This window comes from Schistocerca piceifrons, chromosome X, assembly GCF_021461385.2.
Source record: "Schistocerca piceifrons isolate TAMUIC-IGC-003096 chromosome X, iqSchPice1.1, whole genome shotgun sequence".
In the NCBI taxonomy this organism is placed as follows: domain Eukaryota; kingdom Metazoa; phylum Arthropoda; class Insecta; order Orthoptera; family Acrididae; genus Schistocerca; species Schistocerca piceifrons.
The window spans coordinates 115,837,410-115,852,806 of record NC_060149.1 but is presented as its reverse complement, the minus strand read 5'-3'; positions in this window follow the sequence as shown (position 1 = coordinate 115,852,806).

The window sequence follows — 15,397 nt, the reverse complement described above, 5'->3', positions numbered from 1 at the left end:
TTTCGTAGTTTGTTAACTTGACGCATACAAGATTAGCCAGGTAACGATATTATAATCTAAGTAGTTCATGGTCTTTTAATCCATCACGTCTGCTAACTGTTTATCTACGAGGGGACTTCAAAAAGTAAGTTACACATGTCGGCCCATACTAATAGCACTGTGCAACAAGAGTGGCGCATTGTCAGAAGAGAGGACATGTTCTAGGTTTCCTGCAAACACAATTCTGCTGTGTTCAGGTAGTGGATTGCTGTCGCCGAGGAGTTGAACGATTCACAGAACGACCTGTCCTTTGTTTGTAGGGACTTGCAGACAACGTTGAAAAATAGTTTCCGGTACATGTTTCACTCTGAAGTGTAGAGCAACATTCGGTAATAGTTACTTGGCCTATGATAATAATATGTACACTCCTTTTCTAAGTCCTCTAGTACTTTATAACATTGAGACATTCTTTCCCGTACGGAAAGAAAAATTTGTTATGGCTTTCGTGTTCTGTATCAATATTTAGTGTTTCCAATTTACTTAGAATTCTGTTGGCTTCTAAAATCTCGACCACAATGAGTAAACAAAGGTTGCATTGGCGAGCACCCGTTGCGCCACGTCTTCTCTCGGCAATAGACTGGACATTCAGTGCAGTTTCTATGTAGTTGCTGTGCTCTACAATTACAAATAATAAAATCGTATTCCATTTGCAGAAAATTGTTGGTATCGTCATATAATATGTCCAGAATACTTGCAGGACCACTTTTGCTAAATCTTTTAAATAATACTTCCTCCTCTGCGTGTTACCGTTGTAAATGGGAAAAACTGGTATGTTACATTTCATTGGAGTTCAGGGTATTACATTTCTATACAATGTCAAAGCAGCGCATTGTGCTTTTATACTATCTTGGCAACAAAATGTAGACAGCGAACGATTGGACATGATAATCTCGGGGCTGTGAATAGTTTATTGATGCATACTTACTGCATTGCCAGAGTCGAGACCGGATCGAAGTGGCAGAGCCATTGTGACTGCCCCAGAGGTAAGAGAGATGAAGATGGTGTCAGAGTAAATTACATTATTTTTACAAGTGGTGTACTGCCATGCGCTAAACATCTGCACGCCACACTGAATTAGGGAACCGCAGTAAGCAAAGAAAGTAAATATTCCTTTCCGTAACTGGTACGAGACTTCGCTTGCTGCACGGTAGGGGCGTCTTGTCGCTATATTCGTTAAATCTGTCCGTAGATAAATTTTGTGTCATTTCAGTGACCGACTGTAATACCGATTCTTCACCGACACATTACGACTACGAACTTTCTTTTTTTGCAAGAATCTCCAGATTATTTCTGTGTCATTTAGGCTTGCATTGTTTGGTGGCAACTGGAGAGAACAAACAAATTTTCTTACAAAAGAATAATGCCCTTAATTAATGCCAAGAGTTCAGCTTTCCTCACGGGTGGCTCATAGCCTGTATGATTTCTTGTATTTAACTTTTTAGCGAACGATAGTGAGAAGTTTAATGTTTTTAACTATACAAAAGCAGTGAGCACGGAATTATACCTATATCACACCCTTTATACAACGTTTAAATGCTGACCGGCAGTTATGTTCTATAATACAGGGTTTGACAAAAGCTCACCTCCGTAGAAATGTTGGAACACGTGCGGCAATACTGACCTTACGACTTATCTTAGAAAATAGATTAAGGAAAGGCAAACCGGCGTTTCTAGCATTTGTAGACTTAGAGAAAGCTTTTGACAATGTTGACTGGAATACTCTCTTTCAAATTCTAAAGGTGGCAGGGATAAAATACAGGGAGCGAGAGGCTGTTTACAATTTGTACATAAACCAGATGGCAGTTATAACAGTCGAGGGGCATGAAAGGGAAGCAGCGGTTGGGAAGGGAGTGAGACAGGATTGTAGCCTCTCCCCGATGTTATTCAATCTGTATATTGAGCAAGCAGTAAAGGAAACAAAAGAAAAATTCGGAGTAGGTATTAAAATCCATGGAGAAGAAATAAAAACTTTGAGGTTCGCCGATGACATTGTAATTCTGTCAGAGACAGCAAAGGACTTGGAAGAGCGGTTGAACGGAATGGACAGTGTCTTGAAAGGAGGATATAATATGAACATCAACAAAAGCAAAACGAGGATATTGGAATGTAGTCGAATTAAGTCGGGTGATGCTGAGGGAATTAAATTAGGAAATGAAACACTTAAAGGAGTAAAGGAGTTTTGCTATTTGGGAAGCAAAATAACTGATGATGGTCGAAGTAGAGAGTATATAAAATGTAGTCTGCCAATGGCAAGGAAAGCGTTTCTGAAGAAGATAAATTTGTTAACGTGGGGTATAGATTTAAGTGTCAGGAAGTCGTTTCTGAAAGTATTTGTATGGAGTGTAGCGATGTATGGAAGTGAAACATGGACGATAAATAGTTTGGACAAGAAGAGAATAGAAGCTTTCGAAATGTGGTGCTACAGAAGAATACTGAAGATTAGATGGGTAGATAACAAACATAACTATTGAGGAGGTATTGAATAGGATTGGAGAGAAGAGGAGTTTGTGGCACAACTTGACAAGAAGAAGGGACCGGTTGGTAGGATATGTTCTGAGGCATCAAGGGACCACAAATTTAGCATTTCAGGTCAGCGTGGAGGGCAAAAGTCGTAGAGGAAGCCCAAGAGATGAATACACTAAGCAGATTCAGAAGGATGTAGGTTGCAGTAAGTACTGGGAGATGAAGAAGCTTGCACAGGATAGAGTAGCATGGAGAGCTGCATCAAACCAGTCTCAGGATTGAAGACCACAACAACAACATGGAAACAACAAAAACGCAACACATTCCCATGCCCAACACAGTATAGGAAAACCTTTGGTATTCAAAAACATCTTCCGGTCGTTTCCGATTCGATAAGCACAGATCCTGTATGGTTTTCAAGGGAACCTTTCGCGATTCTTTGTGCAAAATAGTTGCAAGTTCTGGTAACGGTGATGGAGGTGGATTCCGGTCACGCTATCTCCTCTTCAAAGTACACCACAAACTCTCAATAATACTGAGATCCAGTAACTGTGGTCTTGAGTGGAGATGCGATGGCCGGCCGCTGTGGCCCAGCGGTTATAGGCGCTTCAGCCCGGAACCGCGCTGCTGCTACGGTCGCAGGTTCGAATCGTGCCTCTAGCACGGTTGTGTGTGATGACCTTAGGTGAGTTAGGTTTAAGCAGTTCTAAGTGTAGGTGACTGATGATCTCAGATGTTAAGTTCTATAGTGCTTAGAGCCATTTGAACCATTTTTGGAGATGCGGCAGTTCATCTTCGCGCAAATAACACCTGTCCTGGACTATGCGAACTGTGTGAACTGGAGCTGCGTTTTCCTGGAACGCAGCATCACTATTGGGGAGTAAACATTGTACCCGATCACCTAAAATGGTCGCATAATCCTCGGCAGTAATGCGGTCTTGCAGAACACCCAGGGCGCCCATGCGATACCACGATATGGCTCCCCAAATCACCATCGTATCCCCGCCATGTTTCGCTCTTGGGACGCAACTCAGTCAGAAGTTTGAAACAGTGTAAAACAGGGCTCATCCGACCAACTGTCTTTCTTCATTCGCTCCGTAGTACAGGTTTCACGGCTTCGGCACTACGTTTTCCTGTTACAGGCATTTGCATTACTGATGTATGCTTTTGGAATTCCACATCTGCATCTACATACGTATTCCGCAAGCCACCGCATGGTGCTAGGCGGTGGGTACCTTTTACCACTTCTAGTCATCTCCTTTCCTATTCCAGTCGCAAACAGAACTAGGGAAACACGGCCGTCAATTTGCCTCCGTACGAACCCTAATTTCTCTAATATTATGTTTGTAATCTTTACGCGTAATGTAAATTAACGGCCGAAGAATCATTACGCCTAGATATTTAATCGTCGTGGCTGGGTCAAGTAACATTTACTGCATCTACATCTACGTGATGACTCTGCTATTCACAATAAGGTACCTGGCAGAGGGTTCAATGAAGCACCTTCAAGCTGTCTCTCTAGCGTTCCACTCTCGAACGGCACGCGGGAAAAACGAGCACTTAAATTTTTCTGTGTGAGCCCTGATTTCTCTCATTTTGTCGTGATGATCATTTCTCCCAATGTAGGTGGGTGGCAACAGAATGTTTTTGCAATCTTAAGAAGATCCCGTCGCAACGAAAAACGCCTTTGTTTTAATAATTGCCACTCCAATTCACGTATCATGTCTGTGACACTATCTCCCCTATTTCGCGATAATACAAAACGAGCTGTCCTTCTTTGTACTTTTTCGATGTCATCCGTCAGTCCCACCTGATGCGGATCCCACACCGCACAGGAGTACTCCAGAACAGGACGGAAAAGCGTGGTGTAAGCAATCTCTTTAGTACACCTGTTGCACCTTCTAAGTGTTCTGCCAGTGAATTGCCGTCTTTTGTTTGCTCTACCCACAATATTATCTACGTGATCGTTCCAATTTAGGTTATTTGTAATTGTAATCCCTAAGTATTTAGTTGAATTTACAGCCTTTAGATTTGTGTGACTTATAGCGTAATACGACATTTGAACGTTACAGGATTTTTTCGTACTCATCTGCATTATTTTACATTTTTCTATGTTTAGAGATAGCTGCCATTCATCACAGAAACTAGAAATTTTATGTAAGTCATCGTGTATCCTCCTTTTTGTTTTCCTGCTTTTGTTTTCTAATCGTTTGGCTATCTAGAACCCCCACTTCCGTCGCTTTCATTTCTACCCAAGTCCTGCGTATACAATAAATTTGGACCAAATCGGTGACGAATGGTAGGCGCGGTCCCCTTGTAAGTGGGATGCTAACAAATGCTAATCTAATCCTTCTAACAAAAATACTGTCCTAGGCTTCTTGATTGATTTATTAACTTTAGTAACCATCGTCATTTTGATGACATCATCATCTCTAATCCCTCTCTCTATACTGATACCGTCGATAAGATCAGGCCTGTCTGTAGCTACAGGGTCTGAAATATTTCCGCAGATTGAGCGTCATCTAACTCTTTGTTCAAGACAGTTTTCGGAAAAAAACTGTTTGTCTTTACCCCCTGCAATGACTCCATAGACATTCCAACCCATACTCGCTAGGTTAAAGTCGCTTCTAACTAATATTGCTACTAGATTAGATTAGATTAATACTAGTTCCATGGATCATGAATACGATATTTCGTAATGATGTGGAACGAGTCGAATTTTCCAATACATGACATAATTAGGTTAATTTAACAACATACTTAAGTTAATATAACAACTTTTTTGTGTTTTTTATTTTTATTTTTTTATTTTTTTTATTTTTTTAATATTTTTTTTCTTAATTTATATCTAAAAATTCCTCTATGGAGTAGAAGGAGTTGTCATTCAGAAATTCTTTTAATTTCTTCTTAAATACTTGTTGGTTATCTGTCAGACTTTTGATACTATTTGGTAAGTGACCAAAGACTTTAGTGCCAGTATAATTCACCCCGTTCTGTGCCAAAGTTAGATTTAATCTTGAATAGTGAAGATCGTCCTTTCTCCTAGTATTGTAGTTATGCACACTGCTATTACTTTTGAATTGGGTTTGGTTGTTAATAACAAATTTCATAAGAGAGTATATATACTGAGAAGCTACTGTGAATATCCCTAGATCCTTAAATAAATGTCTGTAGGATGATCTTGGGTGGACTCCAGCTATTATTCTGATTACACGCTTCTGTGCAATAAATACTTTATTCCTCAGTGATGAATTACCCCAAAATATGATGCTATATGAAAGCAATGAGTGAAAATAGGCGTAGTAAGCTAATTTACTAAGATGTTTATCACCAAAATTTGCAATGACCCTTATTGCATAAGTAGCTGAACTCAAACGTTTCAGCAGATCATCATTGTGTTTCTTCCAATTTAATCTCTCATCAATGGACATACCTAAAAATTTGGAATATTCTACCTTAGCTATATGCTTCTGATTAAGGTCTATATTTATTAATGGCGTCATACCATTCACTGTACGGAACTGTATGTACTGTGTCTTATCAAAATTCAGTGAGAGTCCGTTTACAAGGAACCACTTAGTAATTTTCTGAAAGACAGTATTGACAATTTCATCAGTTAATTCTTGTTTCTCAGGTGTGATTATTATATTTGTATCATCAGCAAAGAGAACTAACTTTGCCTCTTCATGAATATAGAATGGCAAGTCATTAATATATAATAAGAACAACAAAGGACCCAAGACTGACCCTTGTGGAACCCCATTCTTGATAGTTCCCCAGTTTGAGGAATGTGCTGATCTTTGCATGTTACGAGAACTACTTATTTTAACTTTCTGCACTCTTCCAGTTAGGTACGAATTGAACCATTTGTGCACTGTCCCACTCATACCACAATACTTGAGCTTGTCTAGCAGAATTTCATGATTTACACAATCAAAAGCCTTTGAGAGATCACAAAAAATCCCAATGGGAGGTGTTCGGTTATTCAGATCATTCAAAATTTGACTGGTGAAAGCATATATGGCATTTTCTGTTGAAAAACCTTTCTGGAAACCAAACTGACATTTTGTTAGTACTTCATTTTTACAGATATGTGAAGCTACTCTTGAATACTGAGCGTTGACTTTCTTTGAATGAAATCGGTTGGAGACTTTCCATATGTCGGAAAAAAAAGGTTCAAATGGCTCTGAGCACTATGCGACTTAACTTCTGAGGTCATCATGTGGGGCGGCGGGTGGAATAATTGTTAAATGTTCCTATTATTTATTTAATGCTGTTGTTTGCCGTTCTCAACACTCGCTCTCTAACTACAATATTGGCAACCAGAAAGTGATTAGCAAAACGTGAAGCCTGTAATTAGAATTCCTAGTGCCCACTTCATCTGAGAAATACATTTACAGCTACAGCTTATAGCTCTGAGGAATTAGGAGATTGTCTGAGATTCATAATCAAAAACCATTCTCTCTAAAATGTTCACTATATTCTGAAAGTCACAGACCAAAAAGAATCCACACAATCCAACTACCAGAGCAGTTCAGAGTCTAATGCACTGATGCAACTATAACTGTTCAAATTAAGTGTTTAAGTGAATGCTCGCCATAATTTGATGATAATGTTCATCAAACGCCACACTAAATAATGGTTGAATGTCTGTCCTGCCATGGCACGTGAAAATATGACATACGCAAACTAAAGACAGGTCATTAACGTCATCCCAAAATTAACACATCACTCGAAAACGGTTTCATGGTTACGCGTACCCCGAGTAACTTATTATTGCATCCGAGGCTGTTTATATCAACGATACCGACGCGACGCGACTCCCGGCACAGGTGGTGCGCAAATCAGCATCTGCAGAGAACTGGGGCCTTCCTCTTCTCGCACGGCGTTGTTACATATAAAGCCGCGGTGCGGACGGCTAAGGGAACGCCTGATCAAATCTGCTCTCCCCCCGACTAGCCGCTGGGATTGTAATGCACCACTTTAAGTTATCAAATAAATCATTGCTTCCTTTACTGATGGACGATGAAGCTCTCAATTTATATGTGCAATCGGCACACAGGTAAGTAATCATAATAAAAGTCTGACGTGGCTATGTCTAATATTTTGGGCGAGAGAATTAATTTAATTACACTACACGCAGTAGACGAGCTCTGAACTTACCCTTTGGAGATACGCTATCGCTATAGTTTTATAGTTATTCAGTTGAAACATCGTTATGATTATAGCGGATCTCCCTTCTACTTAAATTTAAACAACCTAGCTTTATTTATTCGCCTACTTAATCTATCTTGCTTCCTTAATTTCTTAAGAAAAAAACCAGAAAATCATGAATTTCAAGAAAAATTTTAATTTGTGAGATCCAGAATGCTGTTTCTACTAAATTATTATGCAAAAGGAATGAAAATATAAATTTTTAAGTTTCTAGCTCTTTTCTGTTGCGCCAATGATTTTTACAGAAAAACGTCCAAATTTCGAAAATGGTTAAACTTATTGAACTGATATTCAACACATATTGATTTAGTATTACTCCTGACATGCTAGAAGCGTTTCAGGTTATTTACTTCATTTTAAAGTATTGCGCAACATTTATGACGTCAGAGCTAGTTACAGCGGACTAGGCTGGCACACAATGGAAAGACTGATGTGAATTTTATAATGCGTGAGTATGCTGCTTCCCTACATCACCCTCTACTTAATTTTTTTTAATGTAAATGAAAAAAAATTAGTTACAAAAAGGGAAGCAAGCGTACAGCTTAACTCTCTATGAAAATTAAAACTGAAATGTAAACATATAGAAATATTAAAGAAAACTTATTACCTACTTCGATTATTTAAATTGCCTGCATGTTCACTGCCTCTTAAGCAACATTATCACTCAAAATTTAAGCAAAATCAATGAAACACTTTGTCATCCATATTGCCTTAGACAGACAAACACATAAAAATATGTAAAATTATGATAATCTTAAATCCATTAAATTGTCTGTTTATATTTTTACATACACAAATTCAAAGAAAATAACACAGTTATTCATGTTACATAAACAGATAATTATATCTTAGCAGTCTATTCTAAACCTGAAAGTAAATTTCACAAATCATGACAATTTCATTTTTACACACGTGGTTGTAGCCGCTTTAGCTGGCGTTCTACACTTCCATTCACAAGAGTAGAGGAGGGGAAGTTGCTATGGTGTGCGTCCTTCACGTTCACTCTAAATTACATGGGGAAATGGGAGGGGTCACTGTGAGTTGTGTCCAAGTCACTCCATGGTTTCACGCAGCTACCAGGCTGCCATTATCTGGTTTGTCCTGTAGAACAAACAAAAAGAGTGCCTCAGACTCTGTTCACTTGATATCTAAGGGTGGGTCACAATGAAATGGGGATATATACATTTTATCTTTCAATATGTTACTGGAACAAAGTTAACAGAACTTTTTCAATTTTACTCTCGCGGTTACTTAACTGTTATAAAATCGGTAAACAAATGGCTCAAAACGCCGTTAGTCACGTACTAGAGAAAAATTTATGCTCAAAGCATACAATCATAAATCCTATTTAATCTCAATTTATTATTTCTGGGCCGGAACACTGAACCAATGCTCGGTACATTCCTGACTAATCTGTATTCTATTTACTTAACTGATCGATTACCTTATTCTTAGAGTAGTATGAGTATATTTGATTAGCAGTTGTCTTCTCAGCCTCTTTGTACATGTGAGTAACTTGTGGTAATAGTACAGTTCTGAGTGTTCAAAACACACTACGTTTAGTTGACTACTAAATCCACTTATTGGTCCTCTGCTGCTGTGTCAGTTCCACATCTGCAATTATGTACTTACTTACTTTGCTAGTGTATGAACTTAAGTAATACTCACTCCATTAAAATTTAAACCATAGGGCAGAACATTTATTTCATATCTATAGTGTATTGCAGCTGATCAGTTTGCTCACGTTGCAATCCATTTCCACTTGATTGGATGCTGAAACCACAGGTAGTCTCTCTCGACCTACCACTAAAGTGCATTAAGTAATTATGGACGAGCGTAATGCTAAATTCCTTAAACCTATAGGACACCATGAGCTGCTCTGTCTCATTTAACATAAGGGTACCTATGGTCGCATTCATGCCTCCAACTCATAACCTCAATACACCAAATAACGGCCAGCTCCAACCTTACAAATATTTCAAGGACGTGCCCTTCACGTCTCAACCACAAACACTGTTCAATTTTATTACACTGCCATTCCTTGCTACACAAGGTGAGTTCATTCTTACAACTTATCTGCATGTTTTTCATAACACTAAGCAATCTCTTTTACTATTAATTAGTTAGCTCTACAGCATACAATAGGTTTCACTGCCACTTCAGATCCTGCTTATAAACGAACTTGTGTATCTTTTTTTAAATATTATTGTGGGACCAATTCCAATAAAACAACACTTTGTACTTACAATATTACCAGGGTTCTATACATACTTGTTACTTAAATAAATTTGTATCTTAATTACGTCATACTTCTCTATTGTTTATGTCACTGTTAGGTTTGTCACATTAGGTATTTTCTTCACTAATCGGTGCATAGAATGGTTACAGAACTCATGGCTTGATAGCCATGACGGAAAATTTTTGTATTTCAAAGAAGGAGTCGAAACTTTGGTGGATAGGAAAGATGAAGAATGAGTGAGACCTGAAATGGGAAAGAAGATCTCACCCAGCTGGGACTGCACAGCTGCCACACTGTGCAGAGGTTACAGAACAATCTCCTCCCTACAGAATTCATTAGCTTAATGCTGGCTTGATAGTCATACCGGAAGATTTTAGTATTTGAGAGTAAGAGCCGAAACTTTGGTGGATAGGAAAGATGAAGAATGAGTGAGATCCGAAATGGAAAGAAGATCTCACACAGCTGGGACTGCGCAGCTGCCACACTGTGTAGAGGTTACAGAACAACCTCCTCCCTACAGAATTCATTGGGTTCAGAAAATTTTCGTATTGGAAAGAAGGGGTCAAAATTTTAGGTGGATAGGAAAGCTGAAGAGAGAGTGAGATCTGAAATGTGAAAGAAGATCTCACACAGCTGGGACTGCACAGCTGCCACACTGTGTAGAGGTTACAGAACAACCTCCTCCCTACAGAATTCATTAGCTTACTTTTACTAAGATTAACACCTTCGTCCCAATGTCTCCTATTTTTCAGAACTCGTACAGGCAGCTCCCAAGTTTCATCATTAGTTACTACATGAGTATCAATGAAAGGTACCATAATTACTCCGGTTATCGGCAAGACTAATTTTAACTGGCTTCTTTCAAAGTCAACAACACTCTGATATTTCGACAAGAAATCTATGCCAATTAAAACCTCAATACTGAGATTGCTTACAATTAAGCATGGTTGATCAATTAAATTACCATTAATATCAAAGGGCAGTAAAGCTTCTTGCTTTACCGCTTTTGACACCTTGCCAGTAGCACCAATTATTCGTAGTCCTGATACCCTCATTACTGTAAGCTTGTCTTTACCAGGTAATGCATCAAAGAAGGGCTGAGATATCGCACTCACCTCACTTCCACTGTCTAAGAGACAACGTACATTTCAACCCAACATATTCACTATTATTATAGGATGGCTTATTCTAGGTTGTACAGGTGGTTCCTCAAACTCATCCAATAGTTCCTTTTGGATTTGTCTCCAACTAAAGTGATCGACATCTGTCTTCATTACATTTAGGTCAAAGTGTGTAGAGGTTTCCTGAACTACATTTTCAGCTGCCTTTTCCAGTCGGTCTATTAATTTCAAATCGAAACACCGCACGACTTCATCACATTTAGTTTGCAGAACATGACCCAAATTACTGTAGTCTCAGCGATTCTTCGCCTCCAGACCGGGCATAACACTAGTTACAGCTAAACCACTTTCACTATTATCGTCGGGTTCTTTCTCCAGTGACAACTGGTCACAGCTACTGGGTTCATCGACCCCCAACAGGCTATCCTCTACATTCTCACTTACCTCCTGCCCTAAATCTATTAGTACAGTATCAACATCCTGTACAGGCACTTTAGATAAGAGCACATCATCCTGATCGTAAATATAAGCATGAATTTCTTCTGCTTCTTCACCTGACAATTCAGTATTTTGTAGCTCTTCCCTACCGTTACACTGCTGCGCCTTCTCTTTCTCTTCCCACTTAGAAAGCGTCTCTAACACGGTATCTATCAAATACTGTGAGTGGTTTAATATTTTTGCAGTATCATTGGGTGCTACCGACCCATCATCCGAATCCTCAGTTTGAGTATTCTGATCTGTCATACTAATTACTATAATTACTGGCTTAGGAAAAGCGACCGCCTGGTGAGCGCCAGTATCCTCATAGACGGGAACTAGTTTTCCAGCCTCTGCCTACTACTGTTACCTTTATTTGCATTATAGTTAACCGACACAGCATTGCTTTCAACACCGTTGTTTACTTTTACATATTTGTTAGGAACAAAATTACTATCATTTGGATGCCATTGTTGGTTCTGGTAATTATTTCTCCAATTCTTACCTTTCTTAGGATGGCGAACACCTACTGTTCTGAAGTTTACATTGCCATTCTGCTCGTTCTTAAAATTACTACTATTGTTATTAGCATTTCTGTTATTACGTGCTTGCTCCTCATTGGCAGCCACACGCTCTACACGTTCCAAATATTCAATGAAACAATCCAGATTGTCTCTAGGGGCAGATATAATTCTAGTTTGCCAATACCATGGCAGTTTGGCTTCAAGACCTAGTATTATCATTTCAGGTTTCAGCTTTTCTGCCAAATGTGACAAACGTGAAATCCATGACCTAGCAAACTCTTTAATAGATTCCTTGCCTGCATTGAAGCGTTTTCCACTCCAAAATTCTCTCAACACTTCATTTTGCTTATTGCTAGACCAATACTCATTAATGAAAGCTGTTTTAAATTCCGCTAATGTTTTACACTTCAACATAACATCAGCTGACCAACGCATGGCTTCACCTGCTAAATGGCTTCTAATAAATGAGATTTTCTCTCGTTCAGACCAAGTTGGTGGAATCACATCTTCAAAATCGTTCCAGAAATCTAGCGGGTGGATATTTTTATCTGGATCGAACCGCAAGAACTGCCGACATCAGATAAATGCGGCGTTTGTAGCTACAACTTGTTGTATACTACCATTACCAGAAGTTACTGAAGCTACTTTACTCTCAATGTTAGCAATGTTAGTACTAATATTTTCTACTCTCATTTCAACATTATCTACGCTTTGCACAATATGAGTAGTATCAGTTTTGATTGCATCTACTTCTGCTTGACATATGTTTATTTTTATTTTAACATCTTTAAACCTATCTGGGCACAGTTCAGATTCCGCCTCGATCTTTTCTGTTAACTTGTGCTCCAGCTTCGCGTCTTCCATTTGGAAGTCTTTGCGAACCTCAGCAACTTCGGATTTTACTGTTTTATACATTTCAGAAAATTGTTGAGCAACCTTTTTCTTAATATCCTCCTGATTGTAATCAATTTTATAATTCAAACTGTCCAGATCCTCTTCCAACTTATTGCAACCAGCCTTGAAGTATTGTCCACTACCTCCAATCGTTTATTAAAATTAGTTTGGCTGGCCACAATCTCATACTTTAATTCAGCTGTCATTTTAGCATTACTGGTAGCTATTGCTTGTAATATAACATTTAAATCAATAGCCCCAGTATCTTTGGGTGGCTCACTAGCTGGATTTTTATCACACTCAGATGACGAAAAACTAGCTCCAATACCAGAATCATCAAAACGAAATGAAACATCTGATTGATCAGTCATATCTAACATATCCTTTTTAAACTCTACCACCTCTGATGACTGTTTCGTTTTTAACTCATCAGATAAACTATCATTCAATAAATTAACAATTTCTGATTTCTGCTTTACTACAGGGGTCTCTATTATTGAATCATTGCCCCTTTTCACACTACTGTTGGGAGACAATACTTCATATTTCACTTTAACATTACTATTTCCATGCTTATTTACACTTGAACCGTTGTCTGGATTTACAGTTCCCTCAACAGACATAGGTTCTGATTTAAGTTTAACCTCAGTTTCTTCTGGCGGTTCCATCGCCGACAGTCTTTAAGTGCAGGTTAGTAAAAATTTTAACAGCTTTTCACTTAAATTAGTTCCTTCTACACGACGTATGGCGTTGCCGGCGCGGCGTACCAGGATTACTGATTCAACGCGGCGCGTCGAACTGCAGACGGCACTTCGACGGCTGCTGTGTGTTTGCGTGGCCTGCAACTGCAGGCGTGGCTCCGGTTGCTCCGGCGGACGACTGCGGTGAGGCGAAACTGGCTTCTCATGATGCCAGCAGCGCCACTAAACTCAGTGCCAGCTCCGTCAATCCAGATGCGTTGTTAATCCAATTGCGTCGTCCACATGCACACGTATCACTATCACTGTTCTACACTCCTGGAAATGGAAAAAAGAACACATTGACACCGGTGTGTCAGACCCACCATACTTGCTCCGGACACTGCGAGAGGGCTGTACAAGCAATGATCACACGCACGGCACAGCGGACACACCAGGAACCGCGGTGTTGGCCGTCGAATGGCGCTAGCTGCGCAGCATTTGTGCACCGCCGCCGTCAGTGTCAGCCAGTTTGCCGTGGCATACGGAGCTCCATCGCAGTCTTTAACACTGGTAGCATGCCGTGACAGCGTGGACTTGAACCGTATGTGCAGTTGACGGACTTTGAGCGAGGGCGTATAGTGGGCATGCGGGAGGCCGGGTGGACGTACCGCCGAATTGCTCAACACGTGGGGCGTGAGGTCTCCACAGTACATCGATGTTGTCGCCAGTGGTCGGCGGAAGGTGCACGTGCCCGTCGACCTGGGACCGGACCGCAGCGACGCACGGATGCACACCAAGACCGTAGGATCCTACGCAGTGCCGTAGGGGACCGCACCGCCACTTCCCAGCAAATTAGGGACACTGTTGCTCCTGGGGTATCGGCGAGGACCATTCGCAACCGTCTCCATGAAGCAGGGCTACGGTCCCGCACACCGTTAAGCCGTCTTCCGCTCACGCCCCAACATCGTGCAGCCCGCCTCCAGTGGTGTCGCGACAGGCGTGAATGGAGGGACGAATGGAGACGTGTCGTCTTCAGCGATGAGAGTCGCTTCTGCCTTGGTGCCAATGATGGTCGTATGCGTGTTTGGCGCCGTGCAGGTGAGCGCCACAATCAGGACTGCATACGACCGAGGCACACAGGGCCAACACCCGGCATCATGGTGTGGGGAGCGATCTCCTACACTGGCCGTACACCACTGGTGATCGTCGAGGGGACACTGAATAGTGCACGGTACATCCAAACCGTCATCGAACCCATCGTTCTACCATTCCTAGACCGGCAAGGGAACTTGCTGTTCCAACAGGACAATGCACGTCCGCATGTATCCCGTGCCACCCAACGTGCTCTAGAAGGTGTAAGTCAACTACCCTGGCCAGCAAGATCTCCGGATCTGTCCCCCATTGAGCATGTTTGGGACTGGATGAAGCGTCGTCTCACGCGGTCTGCACGTCCAGCACAAACGCTGGTCCAACTGAGGCGCCAGGTGGAAATGGCATGGCAAGCCGTTCCACAGGACTACATCCAGCATCTCTACGATCGTCTCCATGGGAGAATAGCAGCCTGCATTGCTGCGAAAGGAGGATATACAGTGTACTAGTGCCGACATTCTGCATGCTCTGTTGCCTGTGTCTATGTGCCTGTGGTTCTGTCAGTGTGATCATGTGATGTATCTGACCCCAGGAATGTGTCAATAAAGTTTCCCCTTCCTGGGACAATGAATTCACGGTGTTCTTATTTCAATTTCC